This window comes from Eurosta solidaginis, chromosome 5 (assembly GCF_040869045.1).
Source record: "Eurosta solidaginis isolate ZX-2024a chromosome 5, ASM4086904v1, whole genome shotgun sequence".
NCBI lineage: Eukaryota > Metazoa > Arthropoda > Insecta > Diptera > Tephritidae > Eurosta > Eurosta solidaginis.
Genome location: NC_090323.1, coordinates 103,840,602 through 103,860,428, shown reverse-complemented (window position 1 = coordinate 103,860,428; position 19,827 = coordinate 103,840,602).

Below are 19,827 nucleotides of genomic sequence, written 5' to 3'. Positions count from 1 at the left end.
GATTCTGTGTGGATTTGGCTTAGGGCCTGATTATGCTTGTCTGGATCGGCTGTGTTGGCAGGTGCCGCATCCCGTCATAGTGCTTATGGAGATGTTCCCTTAACCCCCGTGGAGGCGGTGCAAGATCAAGCAGTTGTTTGCTAGGATGTCCTGCTTTGTGACAACTTAGCAAAAACTGCCTGTTCAGCATTCCGTTGTGCTTTTTAATATTGAGCTCTTTGGCCTCACTATGTAGGTGGTGTTCGAGGGTCATAAGGAGACATCCGGTGGCAGTTTTGGTTGCAGCCTTTTGACATGCCTGTAGCCTTTTCCAGTATGTCTTTTTAAGACCAGGCGACCAAACTGGTGACGCGTAGCTCATGAGCGGCCGGTCAATTGCTTTGTACGCGGTTAGCAACTTTTCTTTATCTTTTCCAAGGTGCTGCCCGCAAGCGACTTGAGGATTTTGTTGCGACTTAAGATAAAAGTTCGGGGAGGAGGGCCTTGAAGGTTAGAGTTTCATCGAATTTTGCCCCCAATATCTTTGGGTGACTGGTAGTCTGTACTGTGACACCATCGACGTGAACGTCCAATATTTGCGACATCTGTTCATTCCACGTAGCAAAGAGGGTGGCCGTGGATTTTGTCGGTGATAATTACAGGTTTAGCGAGGTGTGGAAACTGGAAATATCGGGGAGATAGCTTTTTATTTTAGAAACTTACTCATGAATTGAAGAGCCAGGTCCTGTTGCCATAATCGTGCAGGAGTGATATTGGTCGATATAACTCGCCTCCGTTAGCTGGTTTGCCGGGCGTTGGTAGTGGAATTATCCTTGCCATTTTCCATTACTCAGGAATAGAGATATACGCCGCCGCCGCGCTGATATGTTTGACATTCGGCGGCGGCGTGCAAAAAACGACGAAAATCGGCGGCGTCCGGCGCGGTAATCATTTAAGACTGTCTAGGCCATTTATTGTTCATGTCGAAAATTGGACGGATATAGTCGAAAGGGGTATCAACGGATGGGCATCACTGCTAGTTATAAGAATCCAATTCCGTAATGTAACTCTTTCTACCCGTTCAAAAGTAATTAAAAAAACAAGCGCTTTCAATGCCAGCTTAACACGGATTTTGCATCACCCAATTCACCAAGTTATTAAAACAAAACACTAAAAGAAAAATTTTATAAAAAATTTAAATGCTCACTTTGCATAATTTTTTAAAAAAATTAAGAAGGAACAATGAATTCAAATCAAATGACCCAAGTCGAACTTGTTTTCAAATTGTCCTTATGTTGTTAGAAAAACAACTTACCCGAAATCAGTTATGCAAAATCCTTTAATAAGTGGGGCACACGGGTTTAAACTCTCCTTTGAAATGATTCTCACCTCATACTTAAGTTGAAGGTAGAAGGATTTGAAAAATCACTTGGCCTTATATTTAAACATCTGTTGTTTATTTGCGAAACTTTAAAATAGCGACTGATGTGTTAATTTTGATTTTCACGCTTCATCATTCAACATTCAAGCCTCTCGTTTTGACATTTCCTAAAGTTGGCGGCCCTATCCCAACTATTCCCTTGGAGTGAATCACAGTGATTCTAGCCTATCAACCAAGTTTCAATATCACCTACACGTTTCGGCTTCTTTTACATATGTGAGAATTTGTCCTTCGCAAGAACACTAAAAGTGGTGCAGCAAAAGTTTTGCCTAGACAGTCGAACAAATGCCCGCGTGTGCTACTATAACGTAGTGGACAGTGGAACTAGTTTAAAAACTGAAGCTACGCGGTTATTCATAATTAGCGGTGGGCACCACTACATATACACGATTACCAAATTGAGAATGGGATAGTATACACGAACGCGTGGCGAGCACGAATGCAAAATCTGATATTTATTTAGCTTGATTTCAGCGCTTGTACTGTAAGCACGTATCACACTCACTATTGGTACAGTGTTTGGTCGTACAATACGGATGTATGAATGAAAATTTTTTATATATTTTATATACTTGTGCTAAATATAGTTATATATGTATATGGGCATACACGTCCTTAGAAATACACATCTATAAATAATGATAAATACATACCTGCTTATATACCTGTACTAAATATAATTATATATGTGTAAGCATTCGCATACTTAGAAATACACATGTATAAATAATGATAAATACATACCTGCTTACATACATGTACTAAATATAGTTATATATATGTATGGGCATATACATACTTAGAAATACACATGTATAAATAATGATAAATACATACCTGCTTATATGCTTGTACTAAATATAATTATATATGTGTAAGCATACGCATACTTAGAAATACACATGTATAAGTAATAATAAATACATACATGCATATGTACTTATATCAAATATAACTATATGTGTGTATAAGCATATGCATTCTTAGAAATACCCCCGTATCAGTAATAATAAATACATGCATGCAGATGTACTTCTATCAAATATATCTACATATGTGTATAAACATATACATTCTTAGAAATACACCCGTATAAATAATGATAAATACAGAGCCGGCCACACAAATACTAAAACAATTGCATAAGTGTGTGTAAAAATTGAGTGACAACTCCCCACAGTGTGCTAAAAGAAAATGTGGAGTGTGAAGTTCGAAATTAAAAAGGACTCTGTTTATTTGATTTCAAGCTAATCCTAACAATATTTACTTATATTCATAGGGAGGTAGAGCTAGCCAGATAAAACTTTTTTATAAAAGAAGGTATGGCGTTTCTTCAATGCAAAATTTACTTAAAAAAATCACTTTTTCATTAAGAAAGAACTATAAAACAAAGTAAATGTAAAGATAGAAATATATATTTTCAAAACATAAAGTTATTCAATAAAAAAAATGTATAAAAATTAATAAAACTAAGTAGAACGTATAAAAAGTTACTTATATTAAATTGTCAATATTTATTAATAATTAATTATTATTAATTATTAATATTTAAATCTGACTTATCTTGTTTGGTTGATTTTCCGACAGGGTGGATAAATGATGTATATTGGAACGATTTTCCGTCATCCCTTGTCAAATTTGGTTTTGAGACAAACCGGTTTCGGCGTTGTGCCATCATCAGTGTCGATTTTCGTTCTGATCTGTTGTTGTCATTTGTCCTGTATTTATAGTTCGTAGGTATATGAGCAGGTATTGTCAAATTGTTGCTTGTGTATATTTAGTTATGTGTATGTGCTGTGTGTTCGTTCAGAACCGAGGGTGGTTTACTAATCGATTTGTGTGGCTGACTGGGGTAGGTAGAAATCTGTGATTTTAGTCGTTTGACCTTCTTTGTCGGTTTTTTGTTTTGGTGTGTTAATTGTTTTGTGTTTATTTGTTGTTGTGTGTTTGTCTGTTGTACCTGTGTGATTAAGTTGTTTCCTGTAAACAAGTTTTAAAGGCTCGAATATTGTGTCAGAAATTGTGTTTATCTGTTCGTTTATTATTCTACCGTCGAATGTTTTCTGTTTGTAGATTTCCATGTTTTCGAGTACGTTGAGACGTCGGCCCTTTTCTTGTATGTGAAGAACCCTAACTGTTTTGTTGATGTTTGCTCGGGAACATTCATTTCGACCATGTGATTCGCGAAGTTAGACTCGGGTATAATGTTTGGATTCCGTATTTTTTTGTTGTAATCTCTAATATGTTCTCTGAACCTCGTTCTTATTTGCCGTCCTGTTTGTCCTAATCGAAAAAGAGCAATATGTATCCAAAACCGAGGATCTCATAGAGGAAATGAAATGTCGTAGAATGAGAGAGGATCCCACAGATGAATACCAAAAACAAATCAAAGTTGCTATAAAAAATGCAACAAATATAGTAGATTCTAACATGGCATGTTACAAACTGTCCAAATATTTAAAAACGATATTGATAGATACTCTGGAGCTAAGGAACGAATATGCAATAGCTAACACAACAGAACTAATAGAGAGACTCGAGACCGTAGAGCTAACAAGAAACAGCAAATTGGTATCTTTTGACATAAAAGATTTATACCCATCTATACCACTATCGGAGACTTTGGACATAGTTAGCTCAACAATAGTTCATAACACAAAAAACAAAGTGAAAAGTATGCAAATCACAAATACGCTAAGAACCACTTTACGTCAAAACTATTTTAAATTCAACAATAAAATATATAGACAAACAAACGGTCTTGGAATGGGAAGCCCCACATCAGCAATTCTTATGGAAGTGTTCATGCAAAATCTGGAAGAAAAGTACATACAGGAGCTGAAGTCCAAATTAGGCGTGTCATTTTATGCTAGATACGTGGATGACATAATATGCGTTTTAACTACTAATAACGAAGAGATGACATAATATAACGTGGATGACATAATATACGTTTTAACTACTAATAACGAAGAGCTCGTACTGGAGTACCTCAACAAACAGCACGGCAATATAAAATTTACAATGGAAACCGAAAAAGACGGAGGAATCAACTATCTAGACCTCACGCTAAATATTGATAAAGAAGCCAAAAGATTTAACTATGACATATATAGAAAGTCAACGGCCACCGACACAATAATACACAATACCTCAAATCACCCTCAACATCATAAAAATGCAGCATTAAGGCACTTGGTACATAGACTTGAAAGAACACCTCTTACACAAGAGGCATATAAGAGAGAACTTGAGGTCATATATAATATCGCTGCAAACAACGGATATAAAAAAGCACTAGTAGATAAGCTCAGAAGGACAAATGGAGAACCAAAAAGAAATAATGAAAAGGAAAATAATAGCTGGACGACTATGACATATACTGGAAAAGCAACATATAAATTGGCAAACTTCTTTAAAAAATACAACATTAACACAGCATTCAAAACATCGAACAATCTAGGGCGAAAACTAAGAACTAACATTAACTCAGAGGATCCGTTTAGCAGCCACGGCGTATACAAGCTTACCTGCGAATGCCAGCATAGTTACATAGGACAAACAGGACGGCAAATAAGAACGAGGTTCAGAGAACATATTAGAGATTACAACAAAAAAATACGGAATCCAAACATTATACCCGAGTCTAACTTCGCGAATCACATGGTCGAAATGAATGTTCCCGAGCAAACATCAACAAAACAGTTAGGGTTCTTCACATACAAGAAAAGGGCCGACGTCTCAACGTACTCGAAAACATGGAAATCTACAAACAGAAAACATTCGACGGTAGAATAATAAACGAACAGATAAACACAATTTCTGACACAATATTCGAGCCTTTAAAACTTGTTTACAGGAAACAACTTAATCACACAGGTACAACAGACAAACACACAACAACAAATAAACACAAAACAATTAACACACCAAAACAAAAAACCGACAAAGAAGGTCAAACGACTAAAATCACAGATTTCTACCTACCCCAGTCAGCCACACAAATCGATTAGTAAACCACCCTCGGTTCTGAACGAACACACAGCACATACACATAACTAAATATACACAAGCAACAATTTGACAATACCTGCTCATATACCTACGAACTATAAATACAGGACAAATGACAACAACAGATCAGAACGAAAATCGACACTGATGATGGCACAACGCCGAAACCGGTTTGTCTCAAAACCAAATTTGACAAGGGATGACGGAAAATCGTTCCAATATACAATATTTAAATCGTCAATATTAATATGTATGTTCAAAGGAACTTAATAATACTAACTAAAACGTATTAAAAGTCAATTTAACCTTGCAGCATATTGTCTTTATTATGTGCCCAAAAAGTAGCATGGACTTTTCCTTTTGCATTCACTGTTGATTTTAGTGAGTGACAAGCGAAAGCAAACGATCGTAATCGCACATCGTTAGTATCTGTGTGAAAACACGAACTCAAATTGCACAATGTGCAACTTTTGGCCGGCTCTGATAAATACATTCATGCATATATACTTGCATCGAGTTTAATTATATATATATGTGTAAGCATTTACCTACCTAGAAATACCCGTTTATATACAATGATACATGCATATATGCATATATTCTTATATTGAACATGGTTATGTATAAGCAAATACATACCTAGAAATAGATATATATATATATATACCTTGACCTATACCTACATGCGTATATACTAATTGAATATATTCAAATATAAGCATATACATACCTAAAGTACACACGCATATACAATGACCTTACTTACATACACTTGTAATTAGATACTTGTATTAAAATAATGTAAGCAAACCAACCCCAATTTTAAAGATCACTATAGTTATAGGTACGGACGAGGCCTAAACCTCTAAAAGGGTGTAGAAAAAAAGTAGAAAATAGTCAACTTTATTTTGAACGTTGCAACAAAACAAAAAGAGTACATGGGAAAAGTAAAAGGAAATAAACGCAGCAAGCTTGGTAAAATCGTTAGGTTTTTCTTGGTTGGGAAATCCGAATTTTCCATTGACTCATCTAATGTGCCTCAGCCGACTTGCGACATATTTATTATTTGTTTTTATTATTTTATTAGGCGTAAAGAAAAGAATTTTTTTGCAAAATATAGGGTAAGGGTATAAATTAACCAAAACACGTCACTTCATACTACCTGTTGTAACACACAAAATTAGAGAAATTTTCTATGCCTTGTAATTAGATACTTGTATTAAAATAATGTAGGCAAACCAACCCCAATTTTAAAGATCACTATAGTTATAGTTACGGACGAGGCCTAAACCTCTAAAAGGGTGTAGAAAAAAAGCAGAAAATAGTCAACTTTATTTTGAACGTTGCAACAAAACAAAAAGAGTACATGGGAAAAGTAAAAGGAAATAAACGCAGCAAGCTTGGTAAAATCGTTAGGTTTTTCTTGGTTGGGAAATCCGAATTTTCCATTGACTCATCTAATGTGCCTCAGCCGACTTGCGACATATTTATTATTTGTTTTTATTATTTTATTAGGCGTAAAGAAAAGAATTTTTTTGCAAAATATAGGGTAAGGGTATAAATTAACCAAAACACGTCACTTCATACTACCTGTTGTAACACACAAAATTTGAGAAATTTTCTATGCCTTAGGGTTTTCCTTAGGATATCGTAAGTAAATTTATAGCATAAGTTTAGCTAAGTTGTTTGTGAGGAATATTGTCCTATAAAATCAATATCAAAACAGATTAAAACCATATTCATAGATTAAACCTTTATCGTCACTAACAATTAGGCGAAGAAGAGATCGAACCCAGTTAACTATCCATGAAGAACAAGTTTTTTTCTCTTTTGATTTTGCTTTCAGAAGACTGACCAGTACCTAGCTTTAAATTTCTGAGGGTTACCAAGTATTTGGTAAATCTATATACTGTTGCTTTTCAAATAAGTTGTTTTTTTTTTCTGAAATGATCTTTGTAATGAAGTTTAAATAGAAGTCTGTAATAATGGGAATGCTGACTTCTCTAATTATTTAGAAGGCACATAGGATATACAGTTAAGGGGCCACCGAAATATAGGTGCGTCGGTGGCCATGTATTTGAGGGTGGGAATAAACACCGGGCGTCGCAACAACACCCGCGGCGTCCTTATGTTTATTCGGCCTTTTTATTTTTCGTTTTCATTTTCAGCTTCTTTATTTTTCTTTGGATTTTCAGCGTTAGCAACCGGTTATATCCGGTTCGGTAATTTTTTTTGCGTTAGATTTTTTTTGAATTTCTTTTTGAACTTTAAATTTTGAATGTTAACGGTCTGTCCGTGGCATCCGGTTCTGCCGGATGTCGTTTTATTTTGAAATGTAAGCGTTTTGAATGAGTTCTGCGCTTTTTGACGGTTTTTTTTTAAAGGGATGATAGGAATTTTTTCTGTTTATGGCGCAGGACAGCAAGGTTGGCAAAAACCCCGCCCAGCCGACATGGCTAGCCACAGTGCAACAGCAGATCATGCCGACTGCCTTACTGCTCCACTGTAGATGCGTATCCATAACAGATGGGTCACATGGCTCCTTCAGCTACTGCCCGCGATGACCATTCCGGACAACCTGATCCGTCCAACCATCCCACCGCAACGCAGGTGGCTGCTCCTGCGGCTGCTCACCTCGGACTCGTGGGATGGTCAACTTCACAAGTTGACTTCGACTGACCCTCGCGGCCAGCGCTTCAGGTGCCAGGTTGGGCACCATCTGTTATGGATACGCATCTACAGTGGAGCAGCAAGGAAGGCAGTCGGCATGATCTGGTGTTGCACTATGGCTAGTCATGTCGGCTGGGCGGGGTTCTTGCCAACCTTGCTGTCCTGCGCCAAAAACAGAAAAAATTCCTAGCATGCCTTTAAAAAAAAAACCGTCAAAAAGCGCAGAACTCATTCAAAACGCTTACATTTCAAAATAAAACGACATCCGGCAGAACCGGATGCCACGGACACAGACCGTTGATCATTCAAAATTTAAAATTCAAAAAGAAATTCAAAAAAAACCTAAAGCAAAAAAAAAAATACCGAACCGGATATAACCGGTTGCTAACGCTGAAAATCCAAAGAGAAATAAAAAAGCTGAAAATGAAAACGAAAAATAAAAAGGCCGAATAAACATAGGGGCGCCGCGAGTGTTGTTGCGACGCCCGGTGCTAATTCCCACCGTTGTTGTTGTTGTTGTAGCAATGCTCGCCCCACCTAATAGCCGCGATCGATCACAAATTGTCATCAATATCCTCTAACGGGAGTCCAAGGAAACTTGCCGTTTCAACAGGGGTGGACCATAAGGAAAGGGGTGTTAGAGGCGTTGGTTCCACATTACAATTGAAGAGATGGTTGGTGTCATGTGGGGACACTTTGCAAGCGGGACATACATTTTGTATGTCGGGGTTGATTCTGGATAGGTAAGAGTTTAACCTGTTACAGTATCCAGAACGAAGTTGAGCAAGAGTGACACGCGTTTCCCTGGGGAGTATGCGTTCCTCTTCCGCAAGTTTTGGATAATTTTCGTTAAGCACTGGATTCACCGGGCAATTCCCGGCATAAAGGTCCGACGCCTGTTTATGGAGTTCACCAAGGACCTGCTTGTGTTTTTTCACTTCATACGGCTGGGTTCTCAGGTGCCGTATTTCCTCAAAATGCTTACGGTGATGACTCCTTAAGCCCCTAGGCGGTGCTGGTTCATCAATCAGATGTCTGTTGGGTTGCCCAGGTTTCTGGGTATTCAACAGGAACTGTTTGGTCAGCATCTCATTTCTCTCCCTGATGGGGAGTATTCTCGCCTCATTATGCAGATGGTGTTCTGGGGACATGAGAAGACAGCCCGTGGCGATTCTGAGAGCAGTATTTTGGCAGGCCTGTAGTTTCTTCCAGTGGGTGTTTTTTAGGCTTGGCGACCATATGGGTGACGCGTAGCACGTAATCGGCTGGCTAATTGCTTTGTATGTAGTCATGAGCGTTTCTCTATCTTTTCCCCAAGTACTGCCAGCGAGGGATTTGAGGATTTTGTTACGGCTCTGAATTCTCGGAACAATTGCGGCTGCGTGCTCACCAAAATTTAGACCCTGATCAAACGTCATACCCAAGATTTTGGGGTGTAGGACACAGTCGGTAGCGTAGTGCCATCGACGTGAATGTTCAAAATGGTCGACATTTGGGGCGTCCATGTTGTAAATAAGGTCGCGGAAGATTTAGTCGGTGATAATGCCAGGTTTCGCGAGGCGAAAAAACTGGAGAGATCGGGGAGATAGCCGTTTATTTTATTGCATAGCGCATCGATCTTTGGGCCTGGGCCTGTGGCCAGTCATCGGCGTAGGAAACGATTGTGACTCCTTCCGGTGGTGAAGGTAGCTTAGATATGTAGAAATTAAACAAAAGTGGGGATAGGACACCACCCTGTGGCACCTCTTGTTTAATTCTCCTTGGTTTTGATGCTTCGTTTCTAAATTGCAGCTTTTAAGACATGGGGGAAGGGTAGACCCTTCCAGGTCCTGCAGTAACGAGCCATGGTTGACCGTATCGAAAGCTTTTGATATGTCTAGAGCTACGAGTACTGTTCTATGGTGGGGGTATTGATTTAAACCGCAATTTATCTGGGTGCTAATGGCATTTAGCGCGGTGGTAGTGCTATGGAGTTTTCTGAAGCCATGCTGATGAGGGGCTAGCTGCAAATTTGCTCGGAAATAAGGGAGCAGAATGGCTGCAAGCGTCTTTGCCACTGGCGATAGGAGAGATATCGGACGATACGACTCACCTATGTTAGCTGGTTTCCCAGGCTTTAGTAGCGGGACCACCTTGGCCATTTTCCATTTCTCAGGTATGACAAAGGTGGAAAGAGACAGATTGAAGACATGCGCAAAATATTTGAAACCCTCTTTCCCTAGGCTTTTAAGCACCGGCATGGCTATGCCGTCTGGGCCCACTGCTTTGGATGGTTTAGCACGACCAATGGCGTCCTCAACCTCTTTAGCGGTGATGGTGATTGGTGACGCGCTGAATTTGTGTTTATGTGCGTGTCTATTGGCTCTCCGTCTATCTTTGTCGACCGTAGAATGCATTATATATTGTCGGCAGAAAGCGCTCGCGCATTTTTTCGCGTCCGACAGCACTTTGTCGCCAAAGGCGATGGAAACTTTGTCTTTGTGCTTAGTCGGATTCGATAGGGACTTTACGGTGGACCAAAGTTTACCCACACCGGTAGAGAGGTTACAACCTCTTAGGTGCTCCTGCCATTTCGCCCGCTTGTGTTCATCCACAAGCAATCTGATGCGTTGGTTTATATCCCTTATTTGGGGGTCGCCTGGATCAAGCTGTCTTATAAGGTCACGTTCTCTCGCTAAGTTTGCGGCCTCCGCCGGGAAGTGGGCTGGATTTCGGGAATTCTCCCGGCGAGAATGAAATGTGCCGAGGCGGATTTAATGACCTTACGGAAGGCACGCTCCCCTTGGCGGGCATCAGTCGGGATAGGGAGGGCAGCAAAGCGGCTGTCTTAAAGGATTTATATTCTTCCCACTTTCCTTTTTTGAAGTTTATGAAAGTGCGTTTTTCAGTGATGATGAAGTCGGCAGTACGCTCAAGCGAAATAAGAATGGGCAGGTGGTCGGATGACAATGTTGGGCAAGCCAGTTGACGCAGTTTACGAGTTCTGCGCTCACGATAGAGATATCTGGCGAGCTGTGACAGCTTCCTACCATACGTGTGGGGGCGTCTCCGTTTATTGTGCAGAACGTCGTTTCTTCTATATGATCCGCCAACATCTCACCCCTACTGTCCGCCCGCAAGTTTGAATGCCATAGATCATGATGGGCATTGAAATCACCTAGGATAATGCGATTGTTGCTAGTGAGTAAGGCCCTGATATTAGGGCGGTATCCACTGGGGCAACAGATGGCAGGAGGGATGTAGATGTTGATGATTTCTAGGTTTGCATCGCCTGACCGGACAGATAGGCCTTGACGTTCTAAGACATTGTCCCTGCGGTCGATGCCAGGATCAAATATATAATATTGCACAGAGTGGTGTATGATAAACGCGAGACCGCCTCCATTTCCGCTCCCGCGGTGTTTCCTGTGGACGTTATACCCAGAGCAGGTCTGCAATGTAGATCTTGCTGTGAGTTTAGTCTCTTGAATCGCAGCAATGCGGATGTTGTGCCGCTTCATGAAATCGACTATCTCCGTGATCTTCCCAGTTAGTCCATTACAGTTTAACTGCAGGATTCTGAAGTGCATAAGGGGAGACGTCGCCACTCTGGGGGTAAGTGACGGGTGACTACGCCTGGGTTGTGGAAGGCCAGGATGCAATTGCTGTTGTGGCCCTGGGACTCGGCGTCCTTGGGCAAGCATTCGGGTACCCGGATGATTTGGGTTTGCGACCTGGCAACATGGCGCAATGAAACCCGGGGGGTTGCCGTCGCGGAGACCAGAACATCTGGGAAAGTGGCACCACCCAAGGCAGGAGCTGCATTGGGCGGATGTCGCAAACGTATATATTCTGTGCTGGCAGACGGTGCAAACGGAGGTAGGGACTAAGAGTCTGTTTCCCTGACCTGCACGATTGTTGCCGGAAAAGAGGGGGGGAGAAGACGGGGGCAGGGGCTGATGCTCAGCATTGCTACCAACTCTACTACGAAGGTAGTAGTTATGAGTGGTATCAGCTGTTTGAGTTGTTGGCGCCGTGGGGCGCGAGTAGCAGCGGGTACTTGTTGTGGCTTGCTGAGCAGCGGGGCTGCTGGAAGGTAGTGGGGGGCGCTAAGACGTAGACTACGGGACGCCCTTGGGCGTGAACAGCAAGGAGCCACAAAAGATTTATAAAAGTTACGTGGACGTCGGGTTTTGGGATCAAGCCCAGAACAACCTGTCCGATGCAACCATCCCTTGCACGAGACACACTGAACAGAGTATGACCGTCCTAAAAAGATTCTTTTCCGGCAGATGCAGCAAAACCATTTCTCAGGACCGGTGTCAGCAGACGGACCCGCATTGGATTTGATGCCTTCCCGGAGTAAGAGAATATGGAGCAGTCCTGCTGCAAGGAGCTGCTGGGAGTATGACAATTTGTGGGAGGGACGAAACAAATTAGATGGGGTCACACTGAAATGACAGTCCTTGGTCGGGAAAAACCCCGAGTCGCTCCGGTACATAGAACCGACTGCCTTTGGAAGCGTCAAATCCATGGCCACCGACGCACCTATATTTCGGTGGCCCTTCTAAATAACTAGAGCAGTCAGCATTCCCATTATTACAGACTTTTATTTAAACTTCATTACAAAGATCTGAAAAGGTTTAAATATTCAAAAATAAAATATTTGCTCACTTTGGGAGTCAGATAGTAATTGTCTATATTAAAACAAATTCTTTCCCTTTTATACATAATTTATTAAACTATACACTCATAATTATTCTAATACTTACGACCTAAAAATATGTAGATTTGTATTAATGGTATGCATATATGTAGATTTGTATTAATGGTATGCATATGTGTAGATTTGTATTAATGTTATGCAAAGTCAGCAGATTGATATTTATATGAACCATGTAAAATGTTTGTATGTGAATATTTGGGTAATTCACATTAACAAAGTAAACAATGTAAATTAGTTGTGTGTAAATATTTTGGTGACAAACTAACATTGACGATCGGCAAGTGTATTGACCGGGGTGAGTGACTGAGCAAAAATAGTAAGGTGTGAACTGAAAAGGGTTTCATATTCGGCATTCCATTGATGTTGGCTTACCGCTGTGTTGGGTCAATGTAATTTATGTCGCAGAATATTGTAATATGATTATGATATGACTGCGTGTAGTCGGTTCCCAAAAATGCATTGGCAAAGAAGTTCATGATACGTAATGCCGCAAATGTATTGCATAGGTGGGCATGACGCATAATGCTACACCATCCGCCTTAGAAAAAGAGGCTTATATAATTGTGTGAACAATTGTGTAAGACTATTTGTTTGAGTTTTGAATGTTTTGGTAACTTGATATGAAAGTGAAAGAGTTTGTGTACTTTGTTTCTAATATGCTGACCTTGATACTTTTATTATTTTTACATTTTATTTTATTTTTTCTAACAATGTAAATTGTTAGGTTTATTGAGCTAAAAGGCTTCAAGATGAATAAAGCTTATTTTTTAGTTTATATTCATTTATAATTTATTTGGTCGATATTTCAACTTCAATCTGAAGTCATCATCAGGACTGGGGACAAAACAAAACAATAATAATTAATTCAATATATACTTAAGTACATATTCAAAACAAAGTCACCACTTACACATATGGATATGTATGATCGACTGATTGGAGGAATCACAGAAAAATAACAAATAAGGTAAAAATGCAAAGAGATTAAAAATAAACAATTTGGAAAAATCCCGTAAGTATAAACAATTTTCATGAACCGCAAGTATAAACAAAGAGTACAATAACAACATACATAACAACATGACTTAGTTTAACAATTATGTGTGTCTGCATTTTCCCCTGTTTGGATTGTTGTGCTGCTATCAAATGACCGCCTTATGATGTTGTTTCAAAACCAAATTTCTGTAGGCTTGTGCACAATTTTCTGTGTCGATTTTAAAGTTCATTCTTTGTTCATTAGGGGTGTTCAAAATATGTAGCATTTCTAAAGTGAATCGTTTATTATAATGTTTTTCATTCTCTAGAATGGCTACGTTTTCAAAGTCAGGGTAGTGTCCTGTGGCCTTGCAATGGGAAGTTAAAGCCGTCTTGTTGTTCGAAGCATTATTCCTTAATTTTATAACCTATGGACCTATGAGCGGAAATCCTTGTCTTGAGTTTGAGTTTTGTTGTCCCAACATATACTTTGTCGCATACGTAGGACCCGTCACCATTGCACGGGATTCTGTAAACAACACCAGATTTCTCTTCGCTATCAAGTTTCGATAATTTCAAATCTCTGGCCAAGTTGTTGTTGTTGTTGTTGTTGTTGTAGCAGTGCTTCGCCCCACCTAACAGCCGCGACCGATCACAAATTGTCATAAATATCCTCTAACGGGAGTCCAAGGAAACTTGCTGTTTCGACAGGGGTGGACCATGATGAAAGGGGTGTTAGAAGCGTTGGTTCCACATTACAATTAAAGAGATGGTTGGTGTCATGTGGGGACACATTTCAAGCGGGGAATACATTCTGTATGTCGGGGTTGATTCTGGATAGGTAAGAGTTTAACCTGTTACAGTATCCAGAACGAAGTTGAGCAAGAGTGACACGCGTTTCCCTGGGGAGTATGCCTTCCTCTTCCACAAGCTTTGGGTACTTTTCTTTGAGTACTGGATTCACCGGGCAATTCCTGACATAAAGTCCGACGCCTGTTTGTGGAGTTCACCAAGGTCCTGCTTGTGTTTTTTTGCTTCATACGGCTGGGTTCTCAGGTGCCGTATTTCCTCATAATGCTTACGGAGATGACTCCTTAAGCCCCTGGGCGGTGTTGGCTCATCAATCAGATGTCTGTTGGGATGCCCAGGTTTATGGGTATTCAACAGGAACTGTTTGGTTAGCATCTCATTTCTCTCCCTGATGGGGAGTATCTCCCCTCATTATGTATATGGTGTTCTGGGGACATAAGAAGACAGCCCGTGGCGGTTCTGAGAGCAGTATTTTGGCAGGCCTGCAGCTTCTTCCAGTGAGTAGTTTTTAGGCTTTGCAACCATATAGGGGACGCGTAGCATGCAATGGGCTGTGAGTATGAGTGGTAATAAGATTTGTGAGTGGTAATGAGCGTTTCTTTGTCTTTTCCCCAAGAACTGCCAGCAAGAGATTTGAAGATTTTATTACGGCTCTGGATTTTCGGTACGTACAACTGCGGCTGCATGCTCACTAAAATGTAGATCCTGATCAAACGTCACACCCAAGATTTTGGGGTGTAGGACAGTCGGTAGCGTAGTGCCATCGACGTGGATGTTCAAAATGGTCGACATTTAGGACGTACATGTTGTAAATAAGGTCGCGGAGGATTTAGTCGGTGATAATGCCAGGTTTCTCGAGGCGAAAAACCTGGAGAGATCAGGGATGTAGCCGTTTATTCTGTTGCAAAGCTCATCGAGCTGTGGGCCTGGGCCTGTGGCCATTATTGTGCGGTCATCGGCGTAGGAAACAATAGTAACTCCTTCTGGTGGCAAAGGTAGCTTTGATATGTAGAAGTTAAACAAAAGTGGGGATAGGGCAACACCCTGTGACACCCCTTGTTTAATTCTTCTTGGTTTAGATGTTTCGTTTCTAAATTGCACCGATGCCTGCCGACCACCCAGACAATTTGCGGCCCACCTTTTAAGACACGGGGAAGGGTAGACCCTCCCAGGTCTTGCAGTAAGTGCCGTGGTTGACCGTATCAAAAGCTTTTGATAGGTCTAGCCCTATGGTGGGGATTTTGATTTAAACCGCAATTTATCTGGGTGCTAATGGCATTTAGCGCGGTGGTGGTGCTGTGAAGTGTTCTGAAGCCATGCTAATGACAGGCTAGCTGCAAATTTGCTTTGAAGTAGGGGAGCAAAATGGCTTCAAGCGTCTTGGCTACTGGCGATAGGAGAGATATCGGGCGATATGACTTCTATCCTAGCTGGTTTCCCAGGCTTTAGTAACGGGACCACCTTGGCGATCTTCCATTTTTCGGGAATGACAAAGGTGGAGAGAGACAGGCTGAAGACATGTGCTAAATATTTGAAACCCTCTTTCCCTAGGCTTTTAAGCATCGGTACGGCTATGCCGTCTGGGCCCACTGCTTTGGATGGTTTAGCATGACAGATGGCATCCTCAACCACTCTGGCGGTGATAGTAATTGGAGACGCGATGAATTTATGTTTATATGCGCGTCTGTTGTCCCTCCGTCGATTTTTGTCGACCGTAGAATGCATTACATATTGTCGGCAAAAAGTGCTCGCGCATTTTTACTTTTGTCATTGTGCTTAGACGGATTCGATAGCGACTTTACGGTGGACCAAAGTTTACCTACACCGGCAGAGAGCTTATAACCGCTTAGGTGCTCCTCCCATTTCGTCCGCTTGTGCTCATCCACAAGCATTCTGATGCGTTGGTTTATATCCCTTATTTGGGGGTCGCCGAGATCGTGCTGTCTTATAAGGTCACGTTCTCTCGCTAAATTTGCGGCTTCCGCCGGAAAATGAGGCCGAATTTCGGGAATTCTACCGACGGGTATGAAGCGAGCCGAGGCGGATTCAATGGCCTTGCGGAAAGCACGCTATCCTTGGCGAGCATCAGTCGGGATAGGGAGGGCAGCAAAGCGGTTGTCTGTAAAGGATTTTTATTCGTCCCACTTCCCTTTTTTGAAGTTTGTGAAAGTGCGTTTTTCTGTGAAGATGAAGTCGGCGGTACGCTCGAGCGAAATAAGTATAGGCAGGTGGTCAGATGCCAATGTTACCATCGGCTGCCAGTTGACGCAGTTTACAAGTCCTGCGCTCACGATTGATATATCCGGCGAACTGTGACAGCTTCCTACCATACGTGTGGGACGTCTCCGTTTATTGTGCACAACGTCGTTTCTTCTATTTGATCCGCCAACATCTCACCCCTACTGTCTGCCTGCAAGTTTGAATGCCATAGATCGTGATGGGCATTGAAATCGCCCAAGATAATGCGATTATTGCCAGTGAGTAAGGGCGGTATCCACTGGGGGAACAGGTGGCAGGAGGGATGTAGATGTTGATGATTTCTAGGTTTGCATCGCCTGTCCGGACAGATAAGCCTTGACGTTCTAAGACACTGTCCCTGCGGCCGATGTCGGGATCAAATATATGATATTGCACAGAGTGGTGTAAGATAAACGCGAGGCCGCCTCCATTTCCGCTCTCGCGATCTTTTCTGAGGATATTATACCCAGAACAGGTCTGCAGAGCAGATCTAGCTGTGAGTTTAGTCTCTTGAATCGCAGCAATATTTATGAACAGAAATATCCGCACATAAAGGGTCACCTGATCTCTTCATATTTTCTTTTGTTCACTCCAAATTTGATGCGCTTCAGCATAACATGTAAAATAATAATCCGTACATAAAATAAAACACCGTTCGTAAAAAATTCTTAAATGAAGCGTTTTAATATACAGTCCGCTGGTTTAGTATCGTACAATGAGTAACTTCGATATCTCTGTGAATGTTCAACAGTGCCAATCCATTCAAACGTTCTTCTTCAGTTTTATTACGTAAATAGGTTTTTACTCTTCGTAAAGTAGAGAGTGAACGTTCGCTTAAAGCTACCGTAACTGACAGTGTAGCACCTATACTGAGAAAACTGTAAATTTGTCTATAAAACTGCATATCACAAACTTCCAGAGCTTCAATAAAGGTTTTCGGCTAGTTTTCCCAGGAATGGAATAAAAATAGAACGTCGATAGTACTCTTCAGTATTTCCATCATAATTATCACGATTCATCTGACGAACCGCTCTACGGGGAACAGTAAACGCAGTACCAATCAAATTTTCAAACGAGTGGCTGATTTGAACTTCTCTCCGAAAACTTCGTCAGCTTTGGAACGCATGATCTTGATTTCTTCATAAATATCATTCGTGTATTGAACACATGGGCTCAGATCACACTCTTCTTTTTGCAAATTAACACATAACCTCTTCGTCAAGCAGAAGATTGGCTGCGGCCATTGTTTACTATATAGTTTGGCAGCTTAAGTAGAGGTTATGTTGCGAATAGAGTGTAAGGCAGTGGACTAGGCAGTCGAATGTCATATAATGAAAGAATGGTGTTCGGAGATTTTTCAAAGTTAAAAAAAAAAATGATAAAAGCTTTAATATAAATAAAACTATTGTTTTAATAACAACAAAAACACCATATATATTCTGTATACATGAATTTGTAAGGATTATCTCACTTTAAAATTTGAATTAAATAATCTAAAGTTTTTTTTTGAAACTGAGTCGAGAACTGTGCGTGTGAATGTGCGAATTTTTACCGATCAGCTGTTAGTTGCGCTACTTGGTAAAATTTACAATGGCTGCGGCACTGTCTACGAAATAACGAATTGCGGCGTTCGGATAGAAGCGAGCAATTCATTCGGCTGTACATCATCTGATATGACTTTAAGCATGTCCATTTCTTTAAGCGCTGAATCGATAAATGTCAAGCAATCATGGAACAAACTCATTGATACCAGGTGTTCAAGGCAATGTGTTGCACAGAATTTCAACAGTCGGGACTGTTTAGCATCAGATTTTGAAGCAAGAATGTGTTCTTTCAGCAGATTAGCAGTCCTGTTTGATTTACGAAAAAAATTCAATACCTTTTTTACTGTTCGTAATCGGTTTCGGATCGGCGGAATGTCACACTCGTGGCAGATGGCCTGATTTAGCTAGTGATTGGCAATTCACGAATAATTGCATATGCAGTTACAAAATAATGCTATTGTATAAAAAATCAAAAAACAACCCGACTAACAGAATAATTATTTAGTAAAAAGAAAATTATTTTAAACAACTCATACATCGGTAAATGGCTGGAGAAAATGCATGCTCAAAGTGATAAAATTAAAATATGATCATGCGCATCTGTGCACACCTGCATACAATTATCAATTCACGCGTAAAAAACTCATGAAGCTTGGTGATCCGACGAAAGTGTTCTTGCAGGGAATATCAATCAGCTGTTCGTAATGTTGCTTTGCTCAATGCAAATTTTGTAATGCTTGACAGGTCCCTACATGCTTTGGCCGCTTCGCTGGTGTTAATTTTTCTGGTTCAACTGATTCCATTGTTTGTTCTGAATTTGTGATTTTCGGCTTGAAAAATTATTTTAACAGGTGCCATGTCTATGTTGATTACGAAATACGGGTTTGAGTTGTAAACATTAAACAACGAACCAATCGTTCGCGTACACTAATAGTCTGACATTTTTTTCTATATTCCCGTTCGTAAATGTGAATGCGGAATAAATTTTCTAATATTAACGTTCGTGTGTAAATTAATAGCGAATGTAGGTACATAAATACATTTTTCCGAACCTTGGTATTTTCATTTATATTATAACTAAACAATATTTTAATACACAGAAAATTGATACGCACGGGAAATCTGGGAACAACAAAAGTTAAACCGCTAGCGCATTACTGCCTACCCTACAAGAATACTGAATGAAAATATTCACAAATTATGTGCGTCTATTGCAAATTTCGGGGAATTTTGAAAAGGGAAAGCTGTGATAATCATTTTATAGTTTATATGACGGTCATTACTGATAGAGTCGAAATTACGTAGTTACTTAAAGTTAATAGCAGCTTTTTTGATATATGTATACTCCATATGAAATTATATCTAAAAGCTGTAACTAACTTTAAGTACACACTTAATTTTTACTATGAGTAATTAAATCGTATAAACAAAGCTCACATACATTCTTGTAG